A 27,721-nucleotide genomic window follows, 5' to 3' on the forward strand; every position below is an offset into this window, starting at 1 on the left:
TTGAATGATGATTTTCATTTAAAGGTTTAGATATTTCTATGACAACAAGGCTTTTAGGACAAAAGACTTTAGAAAGTTAAGTTGCCCAAAACTTTATAATAGTCAGAATGAATCAGTATAAATAATTCTACAATAGACATTGGGAAAGCATAATGCATCATGAGTTTTTTTTTTTTTTTTTACTTGTGTTATATATTTACAATCTAGAATTTTACATTGTTGCATCAGTATTTTTACTGTAGCATCTGAACACGTCTTCCTTGCAGAGATTTCACATCAGGCATAGGGACTTTTCTTTGTATGTTTAGCTGCTACAGGACTTTCATGGCGATACCTAGTGAGCACCTATTTACCCCACATGAAGCACAACTGTACAACTGATAGTGTCCCTGCTACACATTCTGCAGAATGTCAGCAGGAAAGAGCAACAAAATGGTGAAAAAACCCCAGTGTAACACTTCACTGGAAGCTGCTTCATGTGGGCCTGGATTCCCCAGGTAGATCACATACAGGCTTGAATCAAGTTTTAGCAAAGCCCTTCATGACATTACTTTTGATTGTTCATATTTAGTCATTGGCAGAATCTACATTTTGCCTCAGGGAAACTCAAGTGGTTGAAATGTGTGTTTTTCCTCTATCTGTAGCACAGGCCCACTCTTCCTCTTTCCATAAGTATCACATGTGAGGCAGCGTCAAGTCCTGCTGTGGGGTTTGCCTTAGAGTCTGACCTGATAGTGGCAGCATTTACAATGATATTCAATGGGTTTGCCAATGAATGGAAAAAAAAAAACAAATACTACCATCTGCTGGTAATAGTAGATACAATTCTCTTGTGAGTGTGAAAAACACACAATTTATCCACTGTGTTGCTGCTGAGCAGACAAAATGCAGGTACATTTTAATCAGACTTTAATGGAAGTCCTTCTGTAAATGCCTACAGCACAGGTTTTGATTGAAGGAGGAACATTGAGGAGAATTGAGGAGGAGTAGGCCAGCCGAGTGTAGACCCAATCCTTTTCCAAAGACACAGACAGGGCATGGACAGGAAGTAAGGGCAAGGCACCTGAGCACACACACAAAGAAAAAGTCAGGAAGGCAGGCAAGGACAGAGATTTAAAAAAAGCATTACGGTATCTCAGCTGAGGTCTGAGTCATTACCACGTGGCTAAACTGGTAGAGGCAAGCCCGTGCTTATATACTGTGGCAGCAGGTGAGTCTCGATTGCATGATTGAGTGCAGCTGCGCTCAGAGGAGGAGGAGGCTGAGTCCAACCTGTCAGCCACACCCTGCTGGTGAAACACACTCACACCATACAGATAGGGAGAGGGAAAACACAAGACACACGGGGAAAAAAGGAGGGGAAACTGTGGATCCCCACAAACACTAAAGCATTGTACATGATCTTTAATTATATTTCCCACAGGAAGTGTGTTTCCATTTACTACATGATGGTGCCGCACGAGTGGCAGCCTGTTACAGCAGCCGGTATAAACCATCCATACCGTCTCTTGTTATGGGGAATGTAAGAGCTCTCCCGAATAAGATGGAAGAGCTAACGGCCAGACTGCAGCAGGAGTATCAGGAGTGTAGTGTCATGTGCTTCACAGAGATGTGGCTGAACGAACTCACGCCGGACACGCATGTTGCTTTGGATTATTTTCATCTGCTGAGAGCGGACAGGCAAGCGATGGAGTACGGTAAGAGCAAGGGTGGAGGCATAGCAATGTTTGTGAACAAGAGATGGTGTAATCCAGCGCACATTAGTATAAAGGAGCAGCGCTGTACAGCAGACAGAGCTGTTAGCTGTTAGCCGGCCATATAACCTGCCGAGGGAGACAATAACTGTACATCCCTTCCTCGGCCAACGTGGCAGCAGCATGCGAGCCCCTACATACTGTGGTCTCACAGCTGCAGACATCGCACCCCCAGGCCTTCCTCCTCATCTCTGGAGATTTCATTCATGCTTCCCTGTCCTCAACTCTCCCTACCTTCACCCAGTGTGTCAAATGCCACACCAGAGACAAAAAAAACACTGGATTTACTGTATGCAAACACCAAGGATGCTTACAGCTCTTCACCCCTCGCCCCACTGGGCAGATGTGGTCACAACCTGGTTCATCTGCAACCTACTTACATACCTTTGGTGAGTAAACAACAGCCAACCATTAGGTATGTGAAGACATGGTCAGATGAGTCCAGTATGGCACTGAGGGACTGTTTTGACACCACTGACTGGGAAGTGTTGTGCAGTCCTCACGGGCAAGACATTGACAGTTTGACAACATGCATCTCGGACTACATTAACTTTTGTGTGGACAACACCGTGCCGACCAGAAGGTACGGTGATTCCTAAATAACAAACCCTGGGTGTCCCCTGAACTGAAAACCCTACTGAATGAGAAGAAAAGGGTTTTTAAGTCTGGGGATAGAACTGAGTTGAAGAGGGTGCAGAGGGAGCTGAAAAGAGAGATCAGGAAAGGCAAGGAGAGCTATAGGAGGAAACTGGAGGAGCCACCTGCAGGAGAACAACGCCAGAGAGGTTTGGAGGGGCCAAAAAACCATCTCAGGCCACAGCAGTGACAATGGCAGGGGCCCAGAATCTGGAGACCGGGAATGGGCAAATGAGCTGAACCTGTTCTTTAACAGGTTTGATGCTACCCCCGTTCCCTCCCCCATCCACCAGAGCCCAGACCAGACGGCATTACCTCTCAGCATGTATATATATATATATATATATATATATATATATATATATATATATATATATATATATATATATATATATATATATAGGATGGGAGGTCAAAAAGAGGTCGACAGTCAGATATGAGATTAAGAGAGTCTGTCGTGCAGCTGAAAGAAAAGGGAGAAAAACTGGGGTCACAGTTCACTGTAATTTATACAATGAAGCATGACCATCTATAACAAAGCAATACATTTGGCAAGAAAGAATTACTTTCCAAGATTATTATAGAGAATGCCCCCACCTGTCCACAGTTCTCGACACCAAGTAGTGAAGAACTTGCACTGTTCTTTAACAATAAAATAAGCTGAATTAGGGCCAGCATTGCTGCTGATGTGAACACAGACAACCTCAGCAAACCATGTAAAAAAGATGTAGCCATCGGAATATTCACCCGTATTACACTAACTGAGCTCTACAAGACTGTCATTGAGTCTAACTCGTCCACGTCAAATGCTAACCCTGTACCTACAGCAGGTGTTTGAGTCAGGCCCTATGACAGACCGCAGCACCGAAACTGCTCTGACTAAAATAATCAGTGACCTCAGACTAAATTCTGATAAAAATAAGGTCTCGAGTCTTGTTCTCTTAGACCTAAGTGCAAAGTTTGATATGGCTGACGATGATATCTTAATCAATTGTCTTGAAAAGTTGGTTGGTCTTTCTGACTGTGGGTTCAACTGGTTTAAGACAGAGCACAGTTTATGCATAGTTATGCAGAGGACACATACCTGGACACACCAAATGATGCTGTATACACTCCATTACTAACTGTCGTTTGGCAATAAATAATGGATGAGTAATCTCCTTGATTCAGATCTAAGATTCAAGTCCCAAATAAAAAATGTGATGAAAACGTCATTTTTCCACCTTGGAAGCTAAAACACACTATTTATAAATCAAACAGATGCTGAAAAACTGATTCACACCTTTATTTGAAGCTGACTTTAATACTTCAGAGAGAGACTTAAACTTATTCAGGACTCTGCAACTTGGCTATTAACAAGAACCAAGAGCAGAGAGCACATTAGTCCAGTTTTTTAGCTGCTCTGCACTGGCTTCCTGTAATATTCAGAATTGATTTGAATTGAAGGTCCTCCTCCTTGTATACAAAGCCCTTAATGGACGAGTACCAAGCTACATTGCTAACTCCCTTCTTCACTATTTGCTTCAAGAACACTGCGCTCATCTGCCGCTGGTTGATTGAAGGTTCTCAGCAACAGCTGAAAGAAAATCTCTGAAACAGCTGAATGATGAGCTATACATATAAGGGAAGCCAATATTTATAAGAAAGAAAGCTAAAAACTTATCCCTTCAATTTAGCCTCTAGCTAGCTATGACTTATTTTATTTTATATATTCAATGAATATATATATCTTTGGAGATGAATAAAGTATCTATCTACTCTATTTTTAACTTTGCTTCCTTACTGCTATTCAGTGGTTTTACTTTCCATCTTATGTTATGCATTGTCTTCATTCTATTTTTATCAATATTTTTTTTGTTTTTACTATTTTTATCAAGTGGATATTATTCTCCATCTTGCTTTATATTAATTTTCTATCCCTGTTTTTATGTTCATTCTGTCTTTTTCGTATGAAGCATTTGATTCAAGATTCAAGATTCAAGAGTCTTTATTGTCATTGAGCATGTCAATGAAATTTTCATTGCAACCACCATGTTAGGAACAGATAGTAAGAAAGATAAGAAGATTAGAACGAATAAAAATTAAGGTAACTACAATAAAATTAAATAAACATGCAGTAAAAATATTCGTAAAAGCAATTAAAAATATAACAGAATGAAAATATACTAAGGCAATAAAATATACTAAACAATAAACAATAAAATATGGAAGTGAAATGTGCAAACAGAATAAAATATACAAGCAGAATAAAAAATACACAGTGAAATGTACCGACAGAATAAAATATACCAGTGGACAATAAAATATACCAATGAAAATGAAATGTGCCAATATACTAAAATGTCTATAATTTAGTTAAGTGTATGTGTGTACTTAAAAGTACACAGAAGGTGCAGGTGGAGGTGGAGGTGTAGGTGTAAAGTGCCGTGTGCAGTGGTTCACAGTTCTCACAGTCTCTCACTCCAGTGAGGGGCTGCTGGGGGTGATAGCTCTGACAGCTCTGGGGAAGAAGCTGTCCCTCAGTCTGTTAGTGGTGGTGCGGATGTTCCTGTACCGCTTTCCTGATGGTAGCGGTACAAACAGTCTGTGGCCCGGATGGCTGGGGTCCGTGGCGGTGGATCTCGCCCTCTTCCTGACCCGGCCTTCATATATAGAGTCTAGGTCAGGAAGGGGGCAGCCTGCGATGCCCTGTGCAGTTTTAACCACCCGTGCCAGTTGTTTCCTCTCCTGTGCCCTGCAGCTGCCATACCACACTGTCACACTGAGGCAGAGGATGCTTTCAATTGTGGCCCTGTAGAAGTTGACAAGCAACCGAGAGGAGAGTCCAGCCCGTTTTCAGTTTCAGGTGCTGTATGCAAATGTGAACGACGCTTACACCTCCATCCCATCACCCATCTGGAGACCGCTGGTTGCTCTGTAAGAGTTATGTTCTTTGACTTTTTCAGTGCTTTCAACACCATAAGACCAGCACTGCTGAGGGGGAAGCTGGAGGACGCTGCAGTGGATGGACATCTTCCTGCCTGGGCCATCGACCAACTCACTGACCGTCCACAGTACATGCGACTGCGCAGCTGTGAGTCAGAGGTGGTAGTCTGCAGCATGGTTGCATCCCAGGGCACCGTCCTCTCACCTTTCCTCTTCACCATCTACACCTCGGACTTCACCTACAACACAGACAGCTGCCATCTTCAGAAGGTCTCTGATGACTCCGCCATCATGGGCTGTGTGCCAGAGGGGAACGAGCTGGAGTACTGGTCAGTCATTATGGACTTTGTGGACTGGTGTGAGCGCAACCACCTGTGCTTGAACACCAGTAAAACAAAGGAGTTGGTGGTTGACTTCAGAGGAAGGACACTACCACACTCACCAGTGAACATCCAGGGGGAGGACATTGAGACAGTGGACAGTTTCAAGTACCTGGGTGTTCACCTCAGTAATAAACTGGACTGGTCCCACAACACCAACGCCCTGTACAAAAGGGACCACCTCCTAAGGCCCTCAGTGTGCAGACCACTGCTCAGGACTTTCTCTGACTCTGTGGTCGCCTCTGCTATCCTTTACGCTGTCTTCTGCTGGGCCTTGGGCAGCACAGAGCAGGACAGGAAGAGACTGAACAAGCTGGTCAGGAGGGCCAGCTCTGTCCTGGGCTGCCCACTGGACACTGTACCAGACTGTCAGTGCCCGACTGAGACACCCTCGGTGCAGGAAGGAGCGCTACCGCAGGTCATTCATTCCCACTGCTGTCAGACTGTACAGCTTCAATGTATAGCTATTATGTGCAATAACCTAAATTTTTCGCTGATTATAAACATCCAAATCCACGACTGCAGGGCAAAAGTCACTTTAAACTTTTAGAGTTGTAAATTTTTTGCTCTGTTTGTTCTTATTTGCTCTTCTCTGATTATAAACATTCAGACCCACTACTGCAGGGAAAAGGTCACTTAAACTCTTACAGTGTTTTTTTTTTTTTTTGCTCCGTTGTTGCTTATTTGCACCTTGTTCTCGTTCTTTCTATTGTTATTATTAGCACATTAGCAACATTTGCTCTTTCCATTTGACCCAGGGAGCCAGAGCCAGATGTCATTTATGTTGACCGAGATTGCTGCAGTGAGACAGGTGTGTGACCTTCATAATGTTTGTGTAGTAAAGTGTTATTTATAGGCAAAAAGAAAAACGTTTTACAAACACACACGTCTGTACATTGTGTTTTTCCTCTGAAAAACAGCAAAAGTTGAACCACATACTTAAAATCGTTGTTGGTTTAGATGTAAATGTCTCAACACTGGAGTTTGTCATTTTCAACCAAAATCCTCTCAGGCTCAATTGTGTTGGTCCAGGCAACAATTCTGAAATTAAAGTCTGTATAAGAAATCCCTGTGTACTGGCAGTACTGCATTTGGGTCCACACTGATTTCAAGGGCACAGCTATGGCTATGACACTGTTATTGTATACTCAAACAACACAAATTTGAGATGTTGTTTGAGTATACTTAATTCTATATGATAGGCTGACCACAGTTATGCCATGATTGTCATATCATACCTTAGAGACTTAGAGTGCTCTAAAACATGATGAAAATTGAATTATAACATTATGCATACATTCAGGCCTGTCTGTTCACTTGCACCCCCAGTTCTCGTCTTGTTTCAACCATGGAAGACTCAAGTGAGACTAGACGTTTTTCATTTCATGAGGCGATTCACCACTGGTCTCACAACAGAACACCATCCGCTGTATGGGACTTTCTGTTCGAAATTGTCTGGCTGTATTTACGAGTGGGACCAGGTTGACATCTGTCGTCTCAAGAAAGCCAAAAGGTCAGAGCTGAAGAGAAAGCACGCTGGTCATGTTCCTACAGAAGCACAAGTTCTGGCCAGCATCAGCTGTGGTGAACTGGCCAAGCATTGCAGGAGGAGAACTCGTGGAGTTGAGGAAACCCGTAGCCTCATACAAGGATTGCTGAAGTCCATGTGGGAACTGACTGACACCTCAGGTTTACGCCTGATCAACCCTGAACGCATGACACATGTGTGGGAGGTGCAACAGAAGCACTTGCCCTGCATCCAAGATCCACCTGGTGTTGAACTCTATACAAGACTCAGCTCAGGGTTACAAAAAGGAGACAAAGTCCTTGATGTCTTGCGATGTGGCAGAGGGTCATCTTCTGTAGAAAGCTTTCATCGCCACCAGTGCACCTTTATCCCAGGTAAGTTTAAATATATATCTTTGTCATGACTTTGTTTACATGTCTGCTGTTGAAATCTAGTCATATATGAATATGACTTTCTGCTAAGAAGATTGTACACATACAGAAATGTGTCATCACCAAATAAATACAAATACTATTTTAATTTCAAGCATTCTGTTTTTTTAAAGGATGGCGATCTAATACAATGCACACACAGATTTACATGCTCAAGGGTAGATCCAGATGGAACATGAACCGAGCCCATGAAGCGATGGATGAGAGTGGTGCATCACACACAAAAATCTACAATGTCCGGCATGATGTCCAAGTTAAATGCCCTCTGCAACAGAGTACTCGGTCATGCACTCTTGCCAGAATTCATTCCCCCTGGGAGACCCACTGGTAAGACACTTCAGGAGAAACCATTCTCCTTGCAACTACCCTTTTAGTCAAACACCTTGAACAAATACATTTTTTGCTGTCTTAAGATTTTTATTGATCCCACGCTGGGGAAATTGTTTTGTTTGTTTGTTTTTTTATCACCAATTGCAGTGGAAACTTGTCTTTTCTTCTGTATTCAGAATGTGCTTTTTTAATGTTAATGACATAATGATTTTCTATGGCAGGTGAGCGTATTGCTGTGGAGTATTTGCTGGCTGGAATCCCCAACAGCACAGTGAACTTGGCATCATTCTGCCAGACCTGCAGGTCGAACTTCAGGAAAAGGAGTGTCTGGATGTAACAGATCGTGATGCACCTGACATTTTCAGTGAGAGCCCACCTTAAGCCCACCAGTGTGAAGAGGTGTTGCACATTTCACCCCTGCACAGTCCTCTTCTCCATGATGACTCAGCTGACACATCATCTCACACATCATCTCAGGTAATCTGACCACTGCATGCATCATCTGTCATTGACATTCTTTAGGAAAAGCTATTGATTTGCATATTCTATGAATTATGTGCGTTTTTTGTCTTGTGTTGCATGCTTATTGACAACTTGACAGAGTACCTTGTCAACCGTAACCGCACAATACATAACATAGTTCTAGTTACCATCAACAACACAACAGTGTCTTCTTGGTGAGATACATTTTTAGCTTCCTATGTTCACTTTAATAGCTGACCTTGAGAAACATAAATAGATTTAACTATTTTAATATAATATTTAATGACGATTTGATTTAGCTACATCCTTTATCATGCTTTTCTGATATAGTAAAGATCTTGGATTGAATTTTTTCCAGGTTGCATGAAAGACAGAAAAGAACAGAAAGAGACTCATTGCTACAAGGAGCGCAGCTTCCCCAGAAGGTCTCTGTGGCTAAGGATTCCTTGCCAACAGCAAGAGAGCTCCCTTCTGCACCTGTGGAACATGGACATGTAGCCATGGTTTCAGGAGCCAGAAAATCGAGAAGGCGAGGCAGTGATACGCCCTCGCCACAGTGTCAGAACTGGTTCAGCACAGCACTGTCCTCCTGGGTCATATACATGGCCTGGATCCTCGTACCAGCAGGGTCATCTGCCACCACCTCCATCTCCTACCTGGTTCTCATATCAGCAGAGTCAGCATCCACCAACCTCATCTCCTGCCTCATACTTGTACCACATACCACCAGCCCCATCCCCGGCTTGGTCCTCAAGTCACTTAGCACCACCCTCATATTCTGCCTCATCCTTGTACCAGCAGAGTCACCTACCACCAGCTCCGTACCCTGACTGGTCCTCACAGCCTCCACCACCACAACCTCTCTCTCAGCAGTACTACCCTTTAGCCTCATATCATCATTACAATATACCGCCATCTCCAATATCAACACCAATGGCAACGGCACCATCATCAGATCAGTCATCAGGCGAGCTGAATCGCCACCGAAAATGGAGGCAACAAAAGGCAGCGCTTGAAGACCAGGAGAGTGTGGCAAGAGGAGAGCCACCAAAAAAGTGTCACTGCAATCTGAAATCCTTGTGGTGACTGAGGTCGTTTACAGTGCAGCCAGAATTTACCTTCAACTATCTTCATATCATTACTGTCGTTGCATAACGTTACTGTCTTGGTGCAGATAGTGTCGCTGTTAATTACTGTCCCAGTCTGTGCAGATTTTGACAAAATCACTGTTCTTTCTTTAGTCACTTTCTTTAGTCACACAGCAGGAATGGCAGAGGAAAGCCAGGCCCAGGGAAATGTTCACAACATCAGCAAACCAGGTTTGAGGAGGGTCAGGCTAGAAATGCGACCCGCCAACACTCTCAGGGCGATGGTGCTTTTAAATGACGCCGAGGAGGGAGGCGGGTTGCTCCACTCCCTGAATACGAGCCAGCCCGCTGAGCAACAGTGTGCTATTGTGCTGCTCCCTTCAAAGCAGCTTGACACAGAGTGGTGACAACGAGGAAACAAAACTGTTGTGTGAAGAAGAGAGATTTGTCAGTCCTCTTTGTCAGACTCTGCAACATTAATAAGAGACCTAAAAAACAGGCAGGTAACCTCTGACAAGATGGATGGTCATACACAACACTACTCGGCACTTGTTGGATGTGAATCAGACAGTGGCACAACAAGCGACTGATGAGGCAGAAATCTAGTATTCTGCTGCAAGGAGTCAACCTGCCTGCTGCCTCTATTCCTGCTGCTCCTGTGTCTATTCCACCTGTACAGCTACGCCACACAGCCTGCTTGTTCTATCAGCCCATTGCTGTAATAATTTAATTATCATCGCCTTTTAAGTGATTTTTGAACGATTCATAACACTTGGTAAGCGTTCGGGCAACTGAAGATACGTTCCATGTTGGGATTGAACCAGCGACCTTTGGAACTACAGTTCCCCCTACTGTACCCCAGCAAAAGTTCACGTTTGGACAAATTTCTCAAACCAAGTCAGAGCATGAGACTCTTAATCTCTGGGTCGTGGGTTCGAGCCCCACGTTGGCCGTTGGTGTTTGAGCTGCTCGTTCATTGAATCCCATCTCCTTGGGTTTGTGCTTGTGAGCTGAGAAGCTCCAGAAGTGCCTGTGGGGGTAGCTACACAGACCACTGCAGCCAAAACAGCAGGCTTCAGCAGGAATGGCAGAGGAAAGCCAGGCCCACAACCAAAAGAGGGAAATGTTCACAACATCAGCAAACCAGGTTTGAGGAGGGTCGGCATGCGGTTGCGAAATCAGACCCTTTTTTTCCACATCTGTAGCCCGGCTAGCTCAGTCGGTAGAGCATGAGACTCTTAATCTCAGGGTCGTGGGTTCGAGCCCCACGTTGGGCGATGGTGCTTTTAAATGACGCCGAGGAGGGAGGACGGTTGCTCCACTCCCTGAATACGAGCCAGCCCGCTGAGCAACAGTGTGCTATTGTGCTGCTCCCTTCAAAGCAGCTTGACACAGAGTGGTGACAACGAGGAAACAAAACTGTTGTGTGAAGAAGAGAGATTTGTCAGTCCTCTTTGTCAGACTCTGCAACATTAATAAGAGACCTAAAAAACAGGCAGGTAACCTCTGACAAGATGGATGGTCATACACAACACTACTCGGCACTTGTTGGATGTGAATCAGACAGTGGCACAACAAGCGACTGATGAGGCAGAAATCTAGTATTCTGCTGCAAGGAGTCAACCTGCCTGCTGCCTCTATTCCTGCTGCTCCTGTGTCTATTCCACCTGTACAGCTACGCCACACAGCCTGCTTGTTCTATCAGCCCATTGCTGTAATAATTTAATTATCATCGCCTTTTAAGTGATTTTTGAACGATTCATAACACTTGGTAAGCGTTCGGGCAACTGAAGATACGTTCCATGTTGGGATTGAACCAGCGACCTTTGGAACTACAGTTCCCCCTACTGTACCCCAGCAAAAGTTCACGTTTGGACAAATTTCTCAAACCAAGTCAGAGCATGAGACTCTTAATCTCTGGGTCGTGGGTTCGAGCCCCACGTTGGCCGTTGGTGTTTGAGCTGCTCGTTCATTGAATCCCATCTCCTTGGGTTTGTGCTTGTGAGCTGAGAAGCTCCAGAAGTGCCTGTGGGGGTAGCTACACAGACCACTGCAGCCAAAACAGCAGGCTTCAGCAGGAATGGCAGAGGAAACAACATCAGCAAACCAGGTTTGAGGAGGGTCGGGCAAGAAATGCGACCCGCCAACACATGGTGCTTTTAAATGACGCCGAGGAGAGAGGACGGTTGCTCCACTCCTTTTTGAACGATTCATAACACTTGGTAAGGCTTCAGCAGGAATGGCAGAGGACAGCCAGGCCCACAACCGAAAGAGGGAAATGTTCACAACGAAATCACGTTTGTGAAATCAGACCCTTTTTTCCACATCTGTAGCCCGGCTGGCGCTACCCGGGGACCGAGAGACTGGCTCCCCTCCTCCAATCGCCTCTCCCCATTTCCATCTTTCGCGGGCCAATCGCGCATCGCCATTTCCATCTTTCGCCGGACGGCCAATCGCGGCTCGCCATTTCCATCTTTTCCCCCGGCCAATCGCGGGCCCCCATTTCCATCTTTCGGCCGACGGCCAATCGCGGCGCCTCATTTCCATCTTTCCCCCCGGCCAATCGCGGCTCGCCATTTCGGGGGTTTCAGGGTCAGCTGTTTCACTGTTGAGGGAGCTGGGAGTGCATGGGCAAAATTTAAGAAAGACAGTGAGGGAGATGTCAGATGAGGCTGCTAGGTCTAGTCAGTGGATATGGATCAGGAGAAATAATAGTAGTTGGGGGGTGAAATAGGGACAGTGGGGGGGCAGGCAGAGGACATGCATGCCTAACCCGGCAAGAGAAGAGGTTAAAGTCTGAACAAGACACCTCTCCTCTGCTCTGCTTTCCCCGCCCCATCTTCTCGCTCTGCCAATAGGAAGAGAACCAGGAAGTTTAGATAAGGTGGGGGTGTGGCCAGCTAGAGTCTCTCTTTGGGACCATGCGGCCTGTTCAGGTGAGTTTGCGTGGTAAGACACAGAGTTGGCTTGTTTTTTGATCTTTTTGGTTGTTTTCCTGTTTTGTCTGCTTCTTGAAGGAAATGTTAGGGTTTGTTTTCCTGCTCTGTTTGCTTTTTGAAGGAACTGGTAGGGTTTGCTGCTTCTTGAAGGAAATGTTAGAAGAGGCTGTTAAATCTAGTCTGTGGTTTAGGCCTCCACCTTCAGCACCTTCTAAATTTTCCACCCCCTACCCGAACAAGGGTCTGTATCCAATCCCTACTTTCATCTTTTGACTCTACCTCTTTATTTTCTATCCCCTACCCGAACCAGGGTTTGTATTCCCACCCCGCTTTTTCTTGGTGCAGTTGGTGAGAGGCAGGGGTAGATGATGGTAGTGTGGCAATCGGCAGTTACATGTGGCATCTAGGCCTGTGGTAGCATTGTAGCAGCTAACAATAGCTAAAGCGGTGAGAGTATGATAGTATCTTTGCAGTTAGTATTGGTAGCTAGCAATTAACATTAACAGTATAGGTGAATCTAGCGTTATTGTCTTCTTCTGTTCCTCTTAGCAGGTAGCGGTTAGCACATAACATTAGCTAAATGGTAGCATCGGAACTGTATTGTCTTCTTCTGTTCTTCCTAGCGGTTAGCAGTAGCATTAGCAATAGTTAAATGGTAGCATCGGTACTGGCCACTACCTGGAGCATCTCTGGGTCAGTTGAACGTGGCGGTGCTGTTTGGATTGTGTAGGAGCAGTGTGAACTGGCACTAGGGGGGGTGACTCTGGGACGCCGGAGTTCACTGCCTAACCTCCTGGAGGTGTAGTGGGACTAAGTAGGCGAAACACTGTTGAAGGGAGGTTTCCACCTGATGACCCCCAGAGACGTGTTAGGAATCACTGCTCTTTGGCAGGTATAGAGGCAGATTAGAGCTCCAAGGTTCTTCACTGAGAATGAATCCTCTTTTTGAGCACAAGTATCTTGTGTTTAAATTAACTAATGAATAATTTCTACTAAACATATCTGTAAAAGCAGGAGACAGGTAAAGTTAAGCTTTTTGCAAACTCAAGCAGACAATGAAATAACAAGAAAGGAACCAAACAGTATTGCAAACAGTTCCACATTGTACAGTCAGCGAGACAAGGCAGATGCATTGTTGCAGTGCTTTATTCCATTAGTTGTTAATTAGATTGTATCCTTAAATTGCATCTATTTCTAAAGAAAACACACAAAGTTACATGTGTGTATGTGTGGTTCTCAAATGTTGCTATTCAAAATAACCCATGTTGTGTTTTCATTTTTAAGTGATTTTTGAACGATTCATAACACTTTGTAAGAGTTCGGGTTAGTGGAGATATGGTCCATGTTGGGACTGAACCGGCGACCTTTGGAACCAGAGACCAACTACTGTACGCCAGCAAAAATTCACGTTTGGACGTATTTCTCAAACTATCAGCATAAAAACTCACTCCTATAACCTCCTGCGGGCAACAGAGTCGATAATCACTGTCATTTCACTTTGTTTCCTCCTTTTTTCTCTCTTTTTCTTCCTTTTCCTCCTTCCCCTTTCTTCCCCCTTCTTCCTCTTCTTTCCGCTTCTTCCCCCGGCCATAAAGACTATTGTTCCCCAGCTTTGGCACTACCAGGGGACCGAGAGACTGGCTCCCCTCCTCCAATCGCCTTTCTCCATTTCCATCTTTCCTGGGCCAATCGTGCATCGCCATTTCCATCTTTCGCCGGACGGCTAAACGAGGACCGCCATTTCCATCTTTTCCCCCGGCCAATCGCGGGGTCGCCATTTCAGTCTTTCTCCGAGGCCAATCGCTGCCGGCTTCCGATCCAGTATGAAAAAAAACCCGGCGACGGGAGCCGACTGCAGTGTTTACGTCTGAAGCTGCTTTAAGTGTTCCAGTCCGCCTGAACGTGGACAAACACCCGCTGAGGCAGAGCTCTTAAATGTACTGTACCAAGTGGCTGCCACATCATTGAGAATTTGTTTTTTTCTTGACACTCTTTTTGTTAGTTGATCTTTTGGTCTGGGTTGATATTTTTTTCTAACAGTAACAGAAAAAGAAAGACAAGCACTACCAACTAAACAACAGACCAGACCAGCACAGCTGATCTATGCTACAAATGTAAGAAAAAAAAATCAACCCAGACCAAAAGATCGACAAACAAAAAGAGTGTCAAGAAAAAAAACAAATTCTCAATCCTCCCCTCAGTGATGTGGCAGCCACTTGGCACAGTATATTTAAGAGCTCTACCTCAGCGGGTGTGTCTTTTGCGGAGGCCTGACGAGGAGTCCCTGCAGCAGCCTCCACTCATCACATTGATTTAATGATGACAACTGAAGTGAGAGAAATGTTCTTTATATGAACATATGTTTAGAGGAATTGGAGGCATGGACACCATCAGTAAGTCCAAGACAGTACAAGGTAAACACCCTCAGTCACCACAAGGATTTCAGATTGCCTAAAGCAGCCAATCGTCACTCATGACCATCAGATACTTAAACATCGTCCGACAGTGGAGAAGGGCGCAGTGTTCAAAACTGCGGGACGTTGTCGGCAGGATTCGAACCTCACAGACAACTTCACGGAATTCAAATTCTCCCAAATAGCCTGGTTTCTGTGTCATCTGATCGTTCAGTGTGAAGAAAACAAATGTCCCCGTTTCTTGCTATGTGTAACGCAAATTCCAGATTTGACAATATCTAATTCAAAACGACATCAAACAAAGACATGCAGCAAATCCTCTCAACTGAGCTGTTAGAACAAGAAAATATTCAGCGCTATAAATGCCTTCAACAATGAATCCCTATAAAAATAGGTGGTGATCCTTTGATGGCCATCTTCACTTGTCAGAGGGCAGTGATGGGAGGGCCATCATGAGGTGTAAATTCCTACACAAGGAATTGTACTGGTACTAGAAACATTGCCAGAGAAGAGAATCAAACACATCTGCAATGGCCAGGAATCCAACCCAGGTCAACTGCGAGGAAGGCGGCATCGCTCACCAATATACCCACATCGCTGTGGAAAACAAAGACGTTCCACTGCAGAGTCAGCAGCTTATGCGAGTAACACAAGGAGAGGAGGGAGGGAGAAGAGGAGGTAGGAGGAGAAGAAAGAGGGGAATTTTGGGACGAATTATAGGACGTTAATCTGACGAGAAATGATTGATTTCATTCACTCGTTGTTGATGTTGTTTTTTTGGTAACAAATAAATCCATAGATAGATAGTAAGAAATAAACTTGACATTTAAAGTTAAGGAAAAGACTCTGAAGAACCAAGCGGTTCAAGTATTCCGTTTCTGAATGCTGCCGTGTTATTTCCATGTCAAAAGAAAAACAAAAGAGCGCTTAGATTTTCTATCTGTTCAGAGATTTTTGTCGTTCAAGGACCGTACATCATTTGCTTCAGTTGTGGCATGTAAAGTTGCACCAAGACGCACTTCCAAGAACCACAATGTCTGGGAACAAATCAAATCAGTCAAAAATATTTCAGTTCTTTGAAAGAGACAGACACCATCATCCATCACGACCCAGCCTGGCCACCAGTTAGTTGACTGCTGCGCCCTCTGCTCTGCTGACTTGATGCCATGCCGTTCGGGGACGGGGACAACTCTGTCAGGGAGCGAGCTGGCAGCCACGAAGTCTCCACGGTCACTTTTCAAAAAGCTGGTTTTATTTACCCGAAAATGAAAGGACCAGGTTACAGAAAGAACAGTAAAGTTCTGGGACCAGAAAAAGAAGTCAGCGAAATAGAACTTAACTCGGGCCATGCTAACTTAAACTGAAAAGAACTGATCAGAGTAGACTGACCTAACAGAGACAAGACATAGCAAAGTAACTGGACACAAAGGGGAACGTGTACAGTGGGCGATCGGACCATTTTATGAAAGAAAGACAGTAACAGAAACAGAAAGACAAGCACTACCAACTAAACAACAAACCAGACCAGCACAGCTGATCTATGCCACAAATGTAAGAAAAAAATTCACCCCAGACCAAAAGATCGACAAACAAAAAGAGTGTCAAGAAAAAAAACAAATTCTCAATCCTCCCCTCAGTGATGTGGCAGCCACTTGGTACAGTATATTTAAGAGCTCTGCCTCAGCGGGTGTGTCTTTTGCTGAGGCCTGACGAGGAGTCCCTGCAGCAGCCTCCACTCATCACATTGATTTAATGATGACAACTGAAGTGAGAGAAATGTTCTTTATATGAACGTATGTTTAGAGGAATTGGAGGCATGGACACCATCAGTAAGTCCAAGACAGTTCAAGGTAAACACCCTCAGTCACCACAAGGATTTCAGATTGCCTAAAGCAGCCAATCGTCACTCATGACCATCAGATACCTAAACATCGTCCGACAGTGGAGAAGGGCGCAGTGTTCAAAACTGCGGTACGTTGTCGGCAGGATTCGAACCTGCGCGGGGAGACCCCAATGGATTTCTAGTCCATCGCCTTAACCACTCGGCCACGACAACCACGCCAGAGCCTTTTTTGGGGGCAGAAACGCGTACGTCTATGAACAATTCCTGACTGAAGTTCGACATTTATTTTCAAACTGGAAAAAGGGAAGCGGTCTGCGATGGCCGGGAATCGAACCCGGGTCAACTGCTTGGAAGGCAGCTATGCTCACCACTATACCACCATCGCTGCGGAAAGGAGCAAAATTCCACTGCAGAGTCAGCAGTTTATGTCAGGAATTCTACAAGGAGAGGAGGGAGGGAGACGAGGAGGAGGAGTGGAGGAGAGGAAGGGGGAGGTACATCAGCAAGAAAAGAAAACTCTGTAAGTGCTGTTCACTCTCTGGTAACAACCAGTAAGAAGACTACTGACTTTATAAAAAAACTCTATCCACACAGTCCAACCTCTACTTCATTGAGCGGAGGCAGCTGGGCTTTGGCAGAAACGTACATGTCTCACAACTCTGCAGTGTCTGTCAGTATTCAGATTCCTTCTGGGCCTCACAGACAACTTCACGGAATTCAAATTCTCCCAAATAGCCTGGTTTCTGTGTCATCTGATCGTTTAGTTTGTACAGTGTGAAGAAAACAAATGTCCCCGTTTCTTGCTATGTGTAACGCAAATTCCAGATTTGACAATATCTAATTCAAAACGACATCAAACAAAGACATGCAGCAAATCCTCTCAATTGAGCTGTTAGAACAAGAAAATATTCAGCGCTATAAATGCCTTCAACAATGAATCCCTATAAAAATAGGTGGTGATCCTTTGATGGCCATCTTCACTTGTCAGAGGGCAGTGATGGGAAGGCCATCATGAGGTGTAAATTCCTACACAAGGAATTGTACTGGTACTAGAAACATTGCCAGAGAAGAGAATCAAACACATCTGCAATGGCCAGGAATCCAACCCAGGTCAACTGCGAGGAAGGCGGCATCGCTCACCAATATACCCACATCGCTGTGGAAAACAAAGACGTTCCACTGCAGAGTCAGCAGCTTATGCGAGTAACACAAGGAGAGGAGGGAGGGAGAAGAGGAGGTAGGAGGAGAAGAAAGAGGGGAATTTTAGGACGAATTATAGGACGTTAATCTGACGAGAAATGATTGATTTCATTCACTCGTTGTTGATGTTGTTGTTTTTTTGGTAACAAATAAATCCATAGATAGATAGTAAGAAATAAACTTGACATTTAAAGTTAAGGAAAAGACTCTGAAGAACCAAGCGGTTCAAGTATTCCGTTTCTGAATGCTGCCGTGTTATTTCCATGTCAAAAGAAAAACAAAAGAGCGCTTAGATTTTCTATCTGTTCAGAGATTTTTGTCGTTCAAGGACCGTACATCATTTGCTTCAGTTGTGGCATGTAAAGTTGCACCAAGACGCACTTCCAAGAACCACAATGTCTGGGAACAAATCAAATCAGTCAAAAATATTTCAGTTCTTTGAAAGAGACAGACACCATCATCCATCACGACCCAGCCTGGCCACCAGTTAGTTGACTGCTGCGCCCTCTGCTCTGCTGACTTGATGCCATGCCGTTCGGGGACGGGGACAACTCTGTCAGGGAGCGAGCTGGCAGCCACGAAGTCTCCACGGTCACTTTTCAAAAAGCTGGTTTTATTTACCCGAAAATGAAAGGACCAGGTTACAGAAAGAACAGTAAAGTTCTGGGACCAGAAAAAGAAGTCAGCGAAATAGAACTTAACTCGGGCCATGCTAACTTAAACTGAAAAGAACTGATCAGAGTAGACTGACCTAACAGAGACAAGACATAGCAAAGTAACTGGACACAAAGGGGAACGTGTACAGTGGGCGATCGGACCATTTTATGAAAGAAAGACAGTAACAGAAACAGAAAGACAAGCACTACCAACTAAACAACAAACCAGACCAGCACAGCTGATCTATGCCACAAATGTAAGAAAAAAATTCACCCCAGACCAAAAGATCGACAAACAAAAAGAGTGTCAAGAAAAAAAACAAATTCTCAATCCTCCCCTCAGTGATGTGGCAGCCACTTGGTACAGTATATTTAAGAGCTCTGCCTCAGCGGGTGTATCTTTTGCTGAGGCCTGACGAGGAGTCCCTGCAGCAGCCTCCACTCATCACATTGATTTAATGATGACAACTGAAGTGAGAGAAATGTTCTTTATATGAACGTATGTTTAGAGGAATTGGAGGCATGGACACCATCAGTAAGTCCAAGACAGTTCAAGGTAAACACCCTCAGTCACCACAAGGATTTCAGATTGCCTAAAGCAGCCAATCGTCACTCATGACCATCAGATACCTAAACATCGTCCGACAGTGGAGAAGGGCGCAGTGTTCAAAACTGCGGTACGTTGTCGGCAGGATTCGAACCTGCGCGGGGAGACCCCAATGGATTTCTAGTCCATCGCCTTAACCACTCGGCCACGACAACCACGCCAGAGCCTTTTTTGGGGGCAGAAACGCGTACGTCTATGAACAATTCCTGACTGAAGTTCGACATTTATTTTCAAACTGGAAAAAGGGAAGCGGTCTGCGATGGCCGGGAATCGAACCCGGGTCAACTGCTTGGAAGGCAGCTATGCTCACCACTATACCACCATCGCTGCGGAAAGGAGCAAAATTCCACTGCAGAGTCAGCAGTTTATGTCAGGAATGCTACAAGGAGAGGAGGGAGGGAGACGAGGAGGAGGAGTGGAGGAGAGGAAGGGGGAGGTACATCAGCAAGAAAAGAAAACTCTGTAAGTGCTGTTCACTCTCTGGTAACAACCAGTAAGAAGACTACTGACTTTATAAAAAAACTCTATCCACACAGTCCAACCTCTACTTCATTGAGCGGAGGCAGCTGGGCTTTGGCAGAAACGTACATGTCTCACAACTCTGCAGTGTCTGTCAGTATTCAGATTCCTTCTGGGCCTCACAGACAACTTCACGGAATTCAAATTCTCCCAAATAGCCTGGTTTCTGTGTCATCTGATCGTTTAGTTTGTACAGTGTGAAGAAAACAAATGTCCCCGTTTCTTGCTATGTGTAACGCAAATTCCAGATTTGACAATATCTAATTCAAAACGACATCAAACAAAGACATGCAGCAAATCCTCTCAACTGAGCTGTTAGAACAAGAACATATTCAGCGCTATAAATGCCTTCAACAATGAATCCCTATAAAAATAGGTGGTGATCCTTTGATGGCCATCTTCACTTGTCAGAGGGCAGTGATGGGAGGGCCATCATGAGGTGTAAATTCCTACACAAGGAATTGTACTGGTACTAGAAACATTGCCAGAGAAGAGAATCAAACACATCTGCAATGGCCAGGAATCCAACCCAGGTCAACTGCGAGGAAGGCGGCATCGCTCACCAATATACCCACATCGCTGTGGAAAACAAAGACGTTCCACTGCAGAGTCAGCAGCTTATGCGAGTAACACAAGGAGAGGAGGGAGGGAGAAGAGGAGGTAGGAGGAGAAGAAAGAGGGGAATTTTAGGACGAATTATAGGACGTTAATCTGACGAGAAATGATTGATTTCATTCACTCGTTGTTGATGTTGTTGTTTTTTTGGTAACAAATAAATCCATAGATAGATAGTAAGAAATAAACTTGACATTTAAAGTTAAGGAAAAGACTCTGAAGAACCAAGCGGTTCAAGTATTCCGTTTCTGAATGCTGCCGTGTTATTTCCATGTCAAAAGAAAAACAAAAGAGCGCTTAGATTTTCTATCTGTTCAGAGATTTTTGTCGTTCAAGGACCGTACATCATTTGCTTCAGTTGTGGCATGTAAAGTTGCACCAAGACGCACTTCCAAGAACCACAATGTCTGGGAACAAATCAAATCAGTCAAAAATATTTCAGTTCTTTGAAAGAGACAGACACCATCATCCATCACGACCCAGCCTGGCCACCAGTTAGTTGACTGCTGCGCCCTCTGCTCTGCTGACTTGATGCCATGCCGTTCGGGGACGGGGACAACTCTGTCAGGGAGCGAGCTGGCAGCCACGAAGTCTCCACGGTCACTTTTCAAAAAGCTGGTTTTATTTACCCGAAAATGAAAGGACCAGGTTACAGAAAGAACAGTAAAGTTCTGGGACCAGAAAAAGAAGTCAGCGAAATAGAACTTAACTCGGGCCATGCTAACTTAAACTGAAAAGAACTGATCAGAGTAGACTGACCTAACAGAGACAAGACATAGCAAAGTAACTGGACACAAAGGGGAACGTGTACAGTGGGCGATCGGACCATTTTATGAAAGAAAGACAGTAACAGAAACAGAAAGACAAGCACTACCAACTAAACAACAAACCAGACCAGCACAGCTGATCTATGCCACAAATGTAAGAAAAAAATTCACCCCAGACCAAAAGATCGACAAACAAAAAGAGTGTCAAGAAAAAAAACAAATTCTCAATCCTCCCCTCAGTGATGTGGCAGCCACTTGGTACAGTATATTTAAGAGCTCTGCCTCAGCGGGTGTATCTTTTGCTGAGGCCTGACGAGGAGTCCCTGCAGCAGCCTCCACTCATCACATTGATTTAATGATGACAACTGAAGTGAGAGAAATGTTCTTTATATGAACGTATGTTTAGAGCAGGCATGTCCAAACTATTCCATAAAGGGCCGTGTGGCTGCAGGTTTTCGTTCCAACCAAGGAGGAGCACACCAGCTTAATTAGCTGAGCTCAGTCTTCAGCTGATAACTCAGTGATCCCTTGATGTTGATTGGCTGGCCTGGTGTGCTCCTCCTTGGTTGGAACGAAAACCTGCAGCCACACGGCCCTTTATGGAATAGTTTGGACATGCCTGGTTTAGAGGAATTGGAGGCATGGACACCATCAGTAAGTCCAAGACAGTTCAAGGTAAACACCCTCAGTCACCACAAGGATTTCAGATTGCCTAAAGCAGCCAATCGTCACTCATGACCATCAGATACCTAAACATCGTCCGACAGTGGAGAAGGGCGCAGTGTTCAAAACTGCGGTACGTTGTCGGCAGGATTCGAACCTGCGCGGGGAGACCCCAATGGATTTCTAGTCCATCGCCTTAACCACTCGGCCACGACAACCACGCCAGAGCCTTTTTTGGGGGCAGAAACGCGTACGTCTGCAGAGTCAGCAGTTTATGTCAGGAATTCTACAAGGAGAGGAGGGAGGGAGACGAGGAGGAGGAGTGGAGGAGAGGAAGGGGGAGGTACATCAGCAAGAAAAGAAAACTCTGTAAGTGCTGTTCACTCTCTGGTAACAACCAGTAAGAAGACTACTGACTTTATAAAAAAACTCTATCCACACAGTCCAACCTCTACTTCATTGAGCGGAGGCAGCTGGGCTTTGGCAGAAACGTACATGTCTCACAACTCTGCAGTGTCTGTCAGTATTCAGATTCCTTCTGGGCCTCACAGACAACTTCACGGAATTCAAATTCTCCCAAATAGCCTGGTTTCTGTGTCATCTGATCGTTTAGTTTGTACAGTGTGAAGAAAACAAATGTCCCTGTTTCTTGCTATGTGTAACGCAAATTCCAGATTTGACAATATCTAATTCAAAACGACATCAAACAAAGACATGCAGCAAATCCTCTCAACTGAGCTGTTAGAACAAGAACATATTCAGCGCTATAAATGCCTTCAACAATGAATCCCTATAAAAATAGGTGGTGATCCTTTGATGGCCATCTTCACTTGTCAGAGGGCAGTGATGGGAGGGCCATCATGAGGTGTAAATTCCTACACAAGGAATTGTACTGGTACTAGAAACATTGCCAGAGAAGAGAATCAAACACATCTGCAATGGCCAGGAATCCAACCCAGGTCAACTGCGAGGAAGGCGGCATCGCTCACCAATATACCCACATCGCTGTGGAAAACAAAGACGTTCCACTGCAGAGTCAGCAGCTTATGCGAGTAACACAAGGAGAGGAGGGAGGGAGAAGAGGAGGTAGGAGGAGAAGAAAGAGGGGAATTTTAGGACGAATTATAGGACGTTAATCTGACGAGAAATGATTGATTTCATTCACTCGTTGTTGATGTTGTTGTTTTTTTGGTAACAAATAAATCCATAGATAGATAGTAAGAAATAAACTTGACATTTAAAGTTAAGGAAAAGACTCTGAAGAACCAAGCGGTTCAAGTATTCCGTTTCTGAATGCTGCCGTGTTATTTCCATGTCAAAAGAAAAACAAAAGAGCGCTTAGATTTTCTATCTGTTCAGAGATTTTTGTCGTTCAAGGACCGTACATCATTTGCTTCAGTTTTGGCATGTAAAGTTGCACCAAGACTCACTTCCAAGAACCACAATGTCTGGGAACAAATCAAATCAGTCAAAAATATTTCAGTTCTTTGAAAGAGACAGACACCATCATCCATCACGACCCAGCCTGGCCACCAGTTAGTTGACTGCTGCGCCCTCTGCTCTGCTGACTTGATGCCATGCCGTTCGGGGACGGGGACAACTCTGTCAGGGAGCGAGCTGGCAGCCACGAAGTCTCCACGGTCACTTTTCAAAAAGCTGGTTTTATTTACCCGAAAATGAAAGGACCAGGTTACAGAAAGAACAGTAAAGTTCTGGGACCAGAAAAAGAAGTCAGCGAAATAGAACTTAACTCGGGCCATGCTAACTTAAACTGAAAAGAACTGATCAGAGTAGACTGACCTAACAGAGACAAGACATAGCAAAGTAACTGGACACAAAGGGGAACGTGTACAGTGGGCGATCGGACCATTTTATGAAAGAAAGACAGTAACAGAAACAGAAAGACAAGCACTACCAACTAACAACAAACCAGACCAGCACAGCTGATCTATGCCACAAATGTAAGAAAAAAATTCACCCCAGACCAAAAGATCGACAAACAAAAAGAGTGTCAAGAAAAAAAAACAAATTCTCAATCCTCCCCTCAGTGATGTGGCAGCCACTTGGTACAGTATATTTAAGAGCTCTGCCTCAGCGGGTGTATCTTTTGCTGAGGCCTGACGAGGAGTCCCTGCAGCAGCCTCCACTCATCACATTGATTTAATGATGACAACTGAAGTGAGAGAAATGTTCTTTATATGAACGTATGTTTAGAGGAATTGGAGGCATGGACACCATCAGTAAGTCCAAGACAGTTCAAGGTAAACACCCTCAGTCACCACAAGGATTTCAGATTGTCTAAAGCAGCCAATCGTCACTCATGACTATCAGATACCTAAACATCGTCCGACAGTGGAGAAGGGCGCAGTGTTCAAAACTGCGGTACGTTGTCGGCAGGATTCGAACCTGCGCGGGGAGACCCCAATGGATTTCTAGTCCATCGCCTTAACCACTCGGCCACGACAACCACGCCAGAGCCTTTTTTTGGGGGCAGAAACGCGTACGTCTATGAACAATTCCTGACTGAAGTTCGACATTTATTTTCAAACTGGAAAAAGGGAAGCGGTCTGCGATGGCCGGGAATCGAACCCGGGTCAACTGCTTGGAAGGCAGCTATGCTCACCACTATACCACCATCGCTGCGGAAAGGAGCAAAATTCCACTGCAGAGTCAGCAGTTTATGTCAGGAATTCTACAAGGAGAGGAGGGAGGGAGACGAGGAGGAGGAGTGGAGGAGAGGAAGGGGGAGGTACATCAGCAAGAAAAGAAAACTCTGTAAGTGCTGTTCACTCTCTGGTAACAACCAGTAAGAAGACTACTGACTTTATAAAAAAACTCTATCCACACAGTCCAACCTCTACTTCATTGAGCGGAGGCAGCTGGGCTTTGGCAGAAACGTACATGTCTCACAACTCTGCAGTGTCTGTCAGTATTCAGATTCCTTCTGGGCCTCACAGACAACTTCACGGAATTCAAATTCTCCCAAATAGCCTGGTTTCTGTGTCATCTGATCGTTTAGTTTGTACAGTGTGAAGAAAACAAATGTCCCCGTTTCTTGCTATGTGTAACGCAAATTCCAGATTTGACAATATCTAATTCAAAACGACATCAAACAAAGACATGCAGCAAATCCTCTCAACTGAGCTGTTAGAACAAGAACATATTCAGCGCTATAAATGCCTTCAACAATGAATCCCTATAAAAATAGGTGGTGATCCTTTGATGGCCATCTTCACTTGTCAGAGGGCAGTGATGGGAGGGCCATCATGAGGTGTAAATTCCTACACAAGGAATTGTACTGGTACTAGAAACATTGCCAGAGAAGAGAATCAAACACATCTGCAATGGCCAGGAATCCAACCCAGGTCAACTGCGAGGAAGGCGGCATCGCTCACCAATATACCCACATCGCTGTGGAAAACAAAGACGTTCCACTGCAGAGTCAGCAGCTTATGCGAGTAACACAAGGAGAGGGGGGGGGAGAAGAGGAGGTAGGAGGAGAAGAAAGAGGGGAATTTTAGGACGAATTATAGGACGTTAATCTGACGAGAAATGATTGATTTCATTCACTCGTTGTTGATGTTGTTGTTTTTTTGGTAACAAATAAATCCATAGATAGATAGTAAGAAATAAACTTGACATTTAAAGTTAAGGAAAAGACTCTGAAGAACCAAGCGGTTCAAGTATTCCGTTTCTGAATGCTGCCGTGTTATTTCCATGTCAAAAGAAAAACAAAAGAGCGCTTAGATTTTCTATCTGTTCAGAGATTTTTGTCGTTCAAGGACCGTACATCATTTGCTTCAGTTGTGGCATGTAAAGTTGCACCAAGACGCACTTCCAAGAACCACAATGTCTGGGAACAAATCAAATCAGTCAAAAATATTTCAGTTCTTTGAAAGAGACAGACACCATCATCCATCACGACCCAGCCTGGCCACCAGTTAGTTGACTGCTGCGCCCTCTGCTCTGCTGACTTGATGCCATGCCGTTCGGGGACGGGGACAACTCTGTCAGGGAGCGAGCTGGCAGCCACGAAGTCTCCACGGTCACTTTTCAAAAAGCTGGTTTTATTTACCCGAAAATGAAAGGACCAGGTTACAGAAAGAACAGTAAAGTTCTGGGACCAGAAAAAGAAGTCAGCGAAATAGAACTTAACTCGGGCCATGCTAACTTAAACTGAAAAGAACTGATCAGAGTAGACTGACCTAACAGAGACAAGACATAGCAAAGTAACTGGACACAAAGGGGAACGTGTACAGTGGGCGATCGGACCATTTTATGAAAGAAAGACAGTAACAGAAACAGAAAGACAAGCACTACCAACTAAACAACAAACCAGACCAGCACAGCTGATCTATGCCACAAATGTAAGAAAAAAATTCACCCCAGACCAAAAGATCGACAAACAAAAAGAGTGTCAAGAAAAAAAACAAATTCTCAATCCTCCCCTCAGTGATGTGGCAGCCACTTGGTACAGTATATTTAAGAGCTCTGCCTCAGCGGGTGTATCTTTTGCTGAGGCCTGACGAGGAGTCCCTGCAGCAGCCTCCACTCATCACATTGATTTAATGATGACAACTGAAGTGAGAGAAATGTTCTTTATATGAACGTATGTTTAGAGGAATTGGAGGCATGGACACCATCAGTAAGTCCAAGACAGTTCAAGGTAAACACCCTCAGTCACCACAAGGATTTCAGATTGCCTAAAGCAGCCAATCGTCACTCATGACCATCAGATACCTAAACATCGTCCGACAGTGGAGAAGGGCGCAGTGTTCAAAACTGCGGTACGTTGTCGGCAGGATTCGAACCTGCGCGGGGAGACCCCAATGGATTTCTAGTCCATCGCCTTAACCACTCGGCCACGACAACCACGCCAGAGCCTTTTTTGGGGGCAGAAACGCGTACGTCTATGAACAATTCCTGACTGAAGTTCGACATTTATTTTCAAACTGGAAAAAGGGAAGCGGTCTGCGATGGCCGGGAATCGAACCCGGGTCAACTGCTTGGAAGGCAGCTATGCTCACCACTATACCACCATCGCTGCGGAAAGGAGCAAAATTCCACTGCAGAGTCAGCAGTTTATGTCAGGAATTCTACAAGGAGAGGAGGGAGGGAGACGAGGAGGAGGAGTGGAGGAGAGGAAGGGGGAGGTACATCAGCAAGAAAAGAAAACTCTGTAAGTGCTGTTCACTCTCTGGTAACAACCAGTAAGAAGACTACTGACTTTATAAAAAAACTCTATCCACACAGTCCAACCTCTACTTCATTGAGCGGAGGCAGCTGGGCTTTGGCAGAAACGTACATGTCTCACAACTCTGCAGTGTCTGTCAGTATTCAGATTCCTTCTGGGCCTCACAGACAACTTCACGGAATTCAAATTCTCCCAAATAGCCTGGTTTCTGTGTCATCTGATCGTTTAGTTTGTACAGTGTGAAGAAAACAAATGTCCCTGTTTCTTGCTATGTGTAACGCAAATTCCAGATTTGACAATATCTAATTCAAAACGACATCAAACAAAGACATGCAGCAAATCCTCTCAACTGAGCTGTTAGAACAAGAACATATTCAGCGCTATAAATGCCTTCAACAATGAATCCCTATAAAAATAGGTGGTGATCCTTTGATGGCCATCTTCACTTGTCAGAGGGCAGTGATGGGAGGGCCATCATGAGGTGTAAATTCCTACACAAGGAATTGTACTGGTACTAGAAACATTGCCAGAGAAGAGAATCAAACACATCTGCAATGGCCAGGAATCCAACCCAGGTCAACTGCGAGGAAGGCGGCATCGCTCACCAATATACCCACATCGCTGTGGAAAACAAAGACGTTCCACTGCAGAGTCAGCAGCTTATGCGAGTAACACAAGGAGAGGAGGGAGGGAGAAGAGGAGGTAGGAGGAGAAGAAAGAGGGGAATTTTAGGACGAATTATAGGACGT

At 44.7% G+C, this 27,721-nt stretch overlaps 10 non-coding genes across 10 annotated transcripts; 1 reads left to right on the forward strand and 9 right to left on the reverse strand.

Moving 5' to 3' along the window:
• Positions 1-10,759: 10,759 nt before the first annotated feature.
• On the forward strand, positions 10,760-10,832 carry trnak-cuu. Its single transcript has one exon. It is a non-coding gene; the product is annotated as a tRNA-Lys (tRNA).
• Positions 10,833-16,882: 6,050 nt separating this feature from the next.
• Positions 16,883-16,964, reverse strand: trnas-aga. The gene has a single exon. It is a non-coding gene; the product is annotated as a tRNA-Ser (tRNA).
• Positions 16,965-17,064: 100 nt separating this feature from the next.
• trnag-ucc lies at positions 17,065-17,136 on the reverse strand. Its single transcript has one exon. It is a non-coding gene; the product is annotated as a tRNA-Gly (tRNA).
• Positions 17,137-19,287: 2,151 nt separating this feature from the next.
• Positions 19,288-19,369, reverse strand: trnas-aga. The gene has a single exon. It is a non-coding gene; the product is annotated as a tRNA-Ser (tRNA).
• A 100-nt stretch (positions 19,370-19,469) lies between these two features.
• On the reverse strand, positions 19,470-19,541 carry trnag-ucc. Its single transcript has one exon. It is a non-coding gene; the product is annotated as a tRNA-Gly (tRNA).
• A 2,373-nt stretch (positions 19,542-21,914) lies between these two features.
• On the reverse strand, positions 21,915-21,996 carry trnas-aga. The gene has a single exon. It is a non-coding gene; the product is annotated as a tRNA-Ser (tRNA).
• A 2,167-nt stretch (positions 21,997-24,163) lies between these two features.
• On the reverse strand, positions 24,164-24,245 carry trnas-aga. The gene has a single exon. It is a non-coding gene; the product is annotated as a tRNA-Ser (tRNA).
• Positions 24,246-24,346: 101 nt separating this feature from the next.
• Positions 24,347-24,418, reverse strand: trnag-ucc. Its single transcript has one exon. It is a non-coding gene; the product is annotated as a tRNA-Gly (tRNA).
• Positions 24,419-26,568: 2,150 nt separating this feature from the next.
• On the reverse strand, positions 26,569-26,650 carry trnas-aga. The gene has a single exon. It is a non-coding gene; the product is annotated as a tRNA-Ser (tRNA).
• A 100-nt stretch (positions 26,651-26,750) lies between these two features.
• trnag-ucc lies at positions 26,751-26,822 on the reverse strand. The gene has a single exon. It is a non-coding gene; the product is annotated as a tRNA-Gly (tRNA).
• Positions 26,823-27,721: the final 899 nt, after the last annotated feature.

Source organism: Chelmon rostratus, chromosome 20, assembly GCF_017976325.1.
Source record: "Chelmon rostratus isolate fCheRos1 chromosome 20, fCheRos1.pri, whole genome shotgun sequence".
In the NCBI taxonomy this organism is placed as follows: Eukaryota; Metazoa; Chordata; class Actinopteri; order Chaetodontiformes; family Chaetodontidae; genus Chelmon; species Chelmon rostratus.